Source organism: Arachis ipaensis, chromosome B6 (genome assembly GCF_059453495.1).
Source record: "Arachis ipaensis isolate K30076 ecotype BB chromosome B6, ASM5945349v1, whole genome shotgun sequence".
Classification (NCBI taxonomy): Eukaryota; Viridiplantae; Streptophyta; class Magnoliopsida; order Fabales; family Fabaceae; genus Arachis; species Arachis ipaensis.
Genome location: NC_142441.1, coordinates 49,521,816 through 49,530,354, shown reverse-complemented (window position 1 = coordinate 49,530,354; position 8,539 = coordinate 49,521,816). Strand labels below are relative to the sequence as shown.

General features: G+C 40.9%; 1 non-coding gene across 1 annotated transcript; it reads right to left on the bottom strand.

Moving 5' to 3' along the window:
- Window positions 1-7,966: 7,966 nt before the first annotated feature.
- Window positions 7,967-8,073, bottom strand: LOC148555497 (small nucleolar RNA R71). Its single transcript, XR_015886333.1, has one exon. It is a non-coding gene; the product is annotated as a small nucleolar RNA R71 (small nucleolar RNA).
- Window positions 8,074-8,539: the final 466 nt, after the last annotated feature.

The window sequence follows — 8,539 nt, the reverse complement described above, 5'->3', positions numbered from 1 at the left end:
AATTGGGGGTGCGTACGCACTAACGCTTGTGCGTATGTACGGATAGGAAAATGGGCAATAGTGCGTACGTAAGTATTGTGCAAACGCTGCCAGCAGAGGGTGTCTATGAGGGACTATTTAAAGCATTAGTAATATGCACAAACAAAAATCTACCTAAAATTATTTCAACCATCCAAAAATTAATAAAAAATTTTAAACATGCAACACAAGTTAAAAAAGCAATATAAATAAAATTACTAACTATTCACATATGCATTTTAAAGCAAGAATTTATTAAGCAAGCTAACAACCAAGAGACATATTTACAAGTAAAAACAAGCAACCAATAAAAAACAAACTATTCACATATTCACATACTAACAATAGCCAACAATATAACACAATTGCAATCCCCGACAACGGCGCCAAATTTGATAACGTCCAATTGCACGAGTTTGGATTTTCACACTAAAAGTAGAATTTGTCCGTTGCAAGTATAGTCCAAACCCAACAATTGAACATCAATCAAATAATAAATTCAATACAAAACATATAATCGAGAGTATTTAAACTTCGGGTCTTCTTTCCTAGGAATTGCAATTAAGTGTCATATCATTGGCTATGAGGAAATTTGGGGTTGTGAATGCAAGAGAGAGCAAGCAATGTAAATGGCAAGAAATTAAACTGCAAAAGGGTAACTTAGCATGCAAGAAAGTAAAAGTCAAAGCAAGTAAAAGCAATGAAAATGGCAATTGAAAGCTAAAAAGGAATCTTGGTGAGAATTGGTTAATTAAGGATTCCTATCATAGTTGTGGACCACAAACATGGTAATTATGTGTAGATTAATCCCAATTAGTCAACCCTACATCGAGAATAAGTCAATTAGGCATAATTAATTTCAATCCACAAGTCCTAATCAACTCACTAATTAACTTAGTGAAAGATTAGCGTCAGTGGAAACCAAATTAATTAACAACCCTCACACAATATGAAATGGACATCCACCACTCAAGTTCACCTAAACCACTCAATTTCTCAACCAAGAGTGAGAAAAACTATGCAAAAACCTAACCAAGAATTTTATCAAACACTTGGTGGGCATAAAAAGAAAGCATGGTAAATGACAAGAAATAATAAATGCTACAACTACCAATTGCAAGGAAAATAAAGATAGCAACTCAATAAAGCAATAAAGAGGCATGAAACATAAAATTGCATTAAATGTAAATTAAAGTAACAAGAGTGCAAATACATAAAAGTGGCAAAAATGGAGAAAGTGACAAGATAAAATAATGAAATTAAGACAATAGAACAAGGAAAGGTAGAAGAAATTAAAGTAAAACAAGAATTAAAAAGGCAAATTACAAGGAAAATAAACTAAGAACCCTAATTTCTAGAGAGAAGGAGGAGCTTCTCTCTCTAGAAAATGAATTACATGATAAAAATCTACCCTAATTACTCCCCCCTTCACATGGAGTGAGGCCTTTCTTAATATAGGAAGAATTAGCTTCAGAAATTCCAAAAACTGGGCTCTGGAGGCCCAAAAATTGCCCCTAGCGATTTCCATTAAATGAGTCACGCGCTGGGACGTGTGCAGATGCACAGGTGTGTGCATCTGCACACATGCTGATTTTCTTCTTGTACGTATGCACAGGTTGTCGTGCGTATGCACACATGGTTTTGTGGCTTTTGTGCGTACGCACCCTAGGTCGTACGCACGCACACTCCAATGTGTGCTTCTCCTTTGTTTTCTTCATGTTTTCCCCCTTTGTACATGCTTTTCCATCACTTCTTCCATCCATATTTTCCTTGGAATCCTGAAATTACTCATCAAACACATTAAGGCATCGAATGGAATGAAAGTGGAATAAAATTAGCTATTTTAAGTCTTAAAAAGCATGTTTTCACAATTAAGCACAAATCTAAGGAGAATTACAAAACTATGCTATTTAAAGGAATAAGTGTAGGAAAAGTTGATGAAATCCACCCAAATAGAGCAAATAAATATCATAAAATGTGGATTCATCAAGCAGCATGGCGTGACACGCTAGTACAAGATTCCAGAGAAGAGGTTGAAGGCTAAAAAGTCCTGGGCGTGCCCCTTGAGATCGAAGGCGTCGCACACCAAGCTTTCATCCTCACTTAGGCGTGCCACTTGAGCATCTAGGCGTGGCACGCCAATGTACAAGAAAGCCAAAGCAAAGGCTGGGCGTGCCACTTGGTATTGAAGGCGTGGCACGCCAGCTTAAGATTCTCACCTGGGCGTGCCACTTGAATGCTGGGCGTGGCACGCTAGTTACTGGAACCAAGAGGAACAATGGGCGTGGCACGCCAGACCTTGGGCATGGCACGACAGTTATATTTTCTAGAGACGGAGATAGGAGGCCAACCATATGGGTGTGCCACTTGGTATCGAAGGCGTGGCACACCAGCTACCATTCTCCACCCAAGCGTGCCACTTGAGTCTCAAGCGTGGCACGCCATCATCACCAATCACCCAAGAGAAGACCTGGGTGTGCCACTTGAGTCTCAGCCGTGGCACGCCATCATCAACAATCAACCAAGAGAAGACCTAGGTGTGCCACTTGAGTTCTGGGCGTGGCATGCCAGCGAAGGAGCCAAGCACAAAAATGGGCGTGGCACGCCAGATCCTGGGCGTGCCACGCTAGTTCAGTTTTCCAGAGAGGAAGTCCAACCATACATAATGGGCGTGGCACGCCAGACCCTGGGCGTGCCACGCCAGTTCAACTTTCCAGAAGCAAGAAGAAGAGGGAGAAGGCCTGGGCGTGCCACTTGGGCTCGAAGGCATGGCACGCCAGGCTATCCAAGGTTTTAAAAAGGCCTGGGCGTGCCACTTGAAGTCAAAGGTGTGGCACGCCAGGCTACACAAGTGCTTAAAGAACCCTGGGCGTGCCATTTGGGCTCGAAGGCATGGCACGCCAGGGAGGCCAATGAAGGAAGGCGTGCCACTTGAAGAGTTGGGCGTGGTACGCCAAACCAGATTTAGAGTTGGGCGTGGCACGCCACTGAAGTGCCATTCACACGCCAGTTGGGAGATCACATTTATTGAGTTTCTTTTCCCTCCAAGTTGTATTTTTCTTTTCACTTTTGTAATTCCTTTATTTTCTAGTGCTAGGAGTAGTATAAATACCCCCTGAAGATACTGAAAAAAGGGTTAAGCAGTTGGGAAGCTAAGTTGTGGAGTAGAGTTTTTAGTTAGATTTACTTTTTCACTTTATCATCTCTCCATATCTTGTACTTTTCTCTGAGCTATGAGTAGCTAAATTCCCTCTCATTGAGAGAGGAAGCTCTGTTGTACTTGATGGATTAATGACAGTTAATTTCTTCTTTTCTTTATTTTCTCTTTGATTTTCTAGAAGGAATTTTGTTTTAATGCTAGTGTTCAATTATCCTGGAAAAGAGATTGAATGCAAAATGGGTTTCATGGGAACCTTGGAAAAGGAAACATGAAACCAAGCTAGAAATCCCTTCTCACACTTGAGTAAGATCTGGGTTTTGGTGTTTGGATATGGTGACATAGAATCCTCCCTCTACTTGGACCTATGATGATGTATGGTATAATCAGGGACCAATCATATCTATCTTCATGAGCAATTAGACCAAAGAATTGGCTATTGATCAAGATCTGAGAGATTAAGTCACCAAGGGATTGGGGCTCAATCAATCATGATTGCCAAGAGGTCAATGAGTTGCATGATTGAAGAGGATATGAGCTGGATTTAATCTAAAGAGACAACATCTTCTGATCTCAATGAATTTTCCTATTCTTATCTTCCACTTTCTTTATAGCTTCCTTTCCTTTCTGCCAATCCTCATTTCCATTTACAATCAAGTCATTTAAGTTTCTGCCCTTTACATTCTTGCCATTTTCATTTCTGCACTTTACTGCTTTCCTTTACTTTTGAGTCATTTATAATTCTGACAATTTATAATTTTGCAATCACAATCTATTCTGTTTAGCTTGACTAATTCACCAATTGATTAAAATTGCTCAAATCTACCAATCTCTGCGGATACGATCCCACTCCGCTGTGGGTTATTACTTGACGATAATTTTGGTGCGCTTGCCAAAAGAACGGATTCATCATTTTTATATGGGGAGTGAATTCCGGTCATCAGCATGCCACGCCCTTGTTGGTGTAGCAAACCTTCCTATCTGGTCAAGTGAACTGGCGTGCCACGCCTATAGCATCAACAGAGTTGGCGTGCCACGCCCAAAATACCAAGTGGCACGCCCATTGATGAGAGTTTAGGTTCACAAGCTTGGCGTGTCATGCCCAAAGTACCAAGTGGCATGCCCTTAGTAATGCTTCTTTCTTTCTCCTCTAGACAAATGAATTGGCGTGCCACGTCCAGGACTAGTGTGCCACGCCCTTATTGATGTGACAAAGCTTCTTCTCTGGCCAGTTGAACTAGCGTGCTACGCCTTAGACCAGGCGTGCCACGCCCATAGTGTGAGCAAAGTTGGCGTGCCACGCCCAAAACTTGGCATGCCACGCCCTTCTTGGAAGATAGAACTGGCGTGCCACGCCCAGCTTGGTATGCCACGCCGTTGATGAAACATGGAGAGCCCTCTTTTGGAAATTAGACTTGGCGTGCCACGGGCAGCTCTGGCATGCCATGCTCACTGTAAGTCTTCAAGAATTCCTCTTTGGACAATATGCCTGGCGTGCCACGCCTATGATGATACTTCAAGAATTCTTTTCTAGATCAGGTAACTGGCGTGCCACGCCTGGCCTTAGTGTGCCACACCCATTGTAAATCTTCAAGGACTTTCCTCTGGAAAAGATAACTGCTGTTCCACCCTTGGCCTTGGCGTACCACGCCCATAGTGGAGCTTCAAAGACTCTCTTCTGAAAGATATAGCTGGCGTGCCACACCCAGCAGTGGCGTGCCACCTGATGCCAGAGCATCTTAGGCTAGTTTCACTATCCTTTTTCCTTGTTTTTAATAGGTTTTATGCACTTTCTTGAGCTATAAGTAAGCAAATTGTGTAGAAATTCATGTATGCCTAGTTTCATTCAACCATGATTAATTTGATGCAATTTCATGAGAATTATGCTATAATTACTTATATGCTAAGAATGATAAGAATTCTTATGACTTTAGCAAAGCTTTGATGCATGTATTGGTTGATGATAGGTGAAAGAAAGCATGGAGGAAGGTTGAAGAATGAGCATGGAAAAGATGGAGAAGAAGCAACGTTTGTGGCCAAGTTAAACCACCAACATTACCTCAAACGTTGGAAGAGAAGCAGAACAAGGCTCTGCATATTTCGCTGATGCTCACGTTGGAGGGAGCATTGGACATCCAACATTACCCCCAACGTTGTGAGAAAATGATCAATTCTGGGGCTGAAGGATTTTTGAGTGACGCGTACGCGTCTATGACGCGCACGCGTGAAAAAGAAAAATTTTCATATCCAAGCGTAAGCGTGAGTCACGCAAATGCGTGGAATGGCGAAATTGACCATCCATGCGTATGCGTGGGTCACGCGTACGCATCACTAAATGAACGTTGGAGTCCAACGTTGCCTCAAATGCCAGCCACCAACGTCCGTGATGAAGAACTCAGAATTTGGATTAGAAAAACTTAAATCAACGCGTACGCGTCAGTGACGCGTACACGTGGATGGGAAAAAGGGCAAATCACGCGTAAGCATGGAGTATGCGCACACGTGAAAACGCTAACATTGGAGGGAACGTTAGAGGTCCAACGCTGAGGCCAACGTCCCCTGCATGGTTTTAAAGCTGTAAAATGAAATATTCGCATCCACGCGCACGCATGAAGCACGCGTACGGGTGGATGAGAATTTTTGCCCTTTGTGCGCAAACGCGCAAAGCACGCGCGCACGTGGATAGTGGAACATTGGCCCTCTAACGTTGAGTCAAACGCCATTGACAGCAAGTTTTTCTTGTTTTTCTGAAGAGCGTTTGAGTCAACGTTGACCATCAAATGTTGACCCCAACGTGAAGCATCAGACTCTGCAATTCAAACCAATCTCTTCTCAGCAGCAAAGAAAACCAATTGGAGCCAATTCAACCCAATTCCACCAAGGCCAAAAGCCCAATTCATAGATTGAAGATCAGTGGAAGATAATGTATAAATAGTTTAGAATTTAAGTTAGAGGGATCTTTTTTTTCCAATTTTGATTTTCCTTATACGGAGTACTGCACATTTACTTTCTGTTGATTTTTCCTTTGCAATGTATCTTTCAATCCGAATATCCATTTTGAGAGCTATGAACAACTAAACCCCTTTCATTGGGTTAGGGAGCTCTGTGTAATTCAATGGATCAATATTAGTTTTCATTCATTTTCTTCTTTTTTTCTCTTGATTTTGCTAGAAAGCTTTTGGTCTTCATCCAATTGGATAGTTATCTTGGGAAAGAAGCTATTCATAATTGGATCTCCTCGAAACCTTGGAAGAGGAATGAGGAAATCATGCTAGAAATGCTTTCTCACATTGGATTAGATTGGGGTTTGGATGGATATAGTGACATGTAATCCTACCAACACTTTGATCTATGAATTTGTGTGGTATAATCAGTGTCCAAACTTCATCTCTTCCCATGAGCACTTAAATCAAGGAATTGGGCCATTGTTCATGCTTAGAGAGATTGGTGAGCCAAGAAATTGGGATCCAATCAATTAAGATTGCCAAGGAGATCAACGAATGCATTGATTGCGAAAGAGATGAAAATGAATTTGATTCGAAGAATTATACATCTCCTAAACCCAACGATTGCCCCATCTCTGATCTACCCATTCTATTTACATTCTACTTTTTTAATTTTATGTTAAATCCCCATTCCCTTTTAATTTCTTGCAATTTAAGTTCATGTTCTTTATTTCCAGCAATTTAATTTTCTGTCATTTAATTTCTTGCAATTTAAGTTTCCTTCCAATTTTTACTTTCTGCAATTCCCAATTCAATTCCGATTTCGCTCAACTAGCATAATTCTCTAATTAACATTGCTCAATCTACCAATCTCTGTGGGATTCGACCTCACTCTACAGTGAGTTTTTACTTGACGACAATCCGGTGCACTTGCCAGTAGGAAATTTGTTGAGAGGTAAATTCCAGCGAATCAAGTTTATGGCGCCATTGTTGGGGATTGGTTTTGTATTGACAATTACTAAATTGAAGGATAACTAGATTGAGCACTTTAATTTTTCTTTTGATTAATTGAATTTTAATTCCAGTTGTTCAGTTTATTCTCTGCAATTTTCTGTTAGTTATTTCTTTTTAATTTTACCTTACTTCTTTACTTTCCAACAAGCTAACCTACTAACTATTTGATAAATTGCTCTAACCAAGCTAACTATACTCTGTTTTTGTAGACTCTACACTTGCTGTTTCTTATACTTGTTCATTATATAACAGGTAGGAGAAAGGAAACTTCAACTTCCTTTGATAGTGAACCAAAAAGAACCTTCCTGAGATTAAGGAAGGAAGCAAGAAGAAAAAGGGTTGTTGGTGCAAAGAAGAGGAGCAATACTTTGATATAACCATGGAGGATGATATGGAAAACCATCATGAGGGAGAGGTGAACAATCATGCCAGAAGAGGTGGAGCTAACCCTGCTGGACAAGAGAGGAGAGTTCTTGGATCATACATCAATCCAAATCCAGGAAATTATGGCAGCAGCATTCAAAGGCCAACTATCCATGCTAATAATTTCGAATTGAAGCCTTAGCTCATAACTCTTGTCCAGAACAACTGTTCTTTCGGAGAAAGTGCACAAGAGGATCCTAATGAGTATCTCACTAAATTCCAAAGGATATGTGACACGGTTAAATCTAATGGTGTTCATCCTGACACCTATAGATTGCTACTGTTTCCATTTTTTTTGAGGGACAAAGCATCAAAATGGCTAGAGTCATTTCCCAAGGAAAGCTTGACCACATGGGAAGATGTAATGAACAAATTCTTAACAAGGTTCTACCTTCCACAAAGAATAAATAGGCTAAGAACTGAAGTGCAGACATTCAAACAGCAGGATGGTGAAACTCTTTATGAAGCCTGGGAGAGATTCAAGGACTTTACAAAGAAATGCCCCCTGATATGTTTAATGAGTGGGTGCAAATCTATATCTTTTATGAAGGGCTGAATTGTGAATCAAGGAAGGCTGTAGACCATTCATCTGGGGGTTCTCTCAACAAGAAGAAGACCATTGAAGAAGCCATTGATGTTATAGAGACAGTGGCTGACAATGAGTACTTTTATGCCTCAGATAGGAGCAACAACAGGGGAGTCTTGTAATTAAACCATATGGATGCAATCCTAGCTCAGAACAAGATGATCACCAAGCAAATGGCTGAATTAACCAAGCAAATGGAAAAGAATCAGGCTGCAACTATCCACATTCAACCATCACCCTAAGAAGAGTTAGAGATAGAAGAAAGAGTTAACTCGGAGGAAGCTAATTACCTTGGAAACTCATCTAGGCAAGCTAATGATCCATACTCTAAAACCTATAACACTGGTTGGAGGAACCACCCAAACTTTGGGTGGGGGAACCAATAAAGCCAAGGCC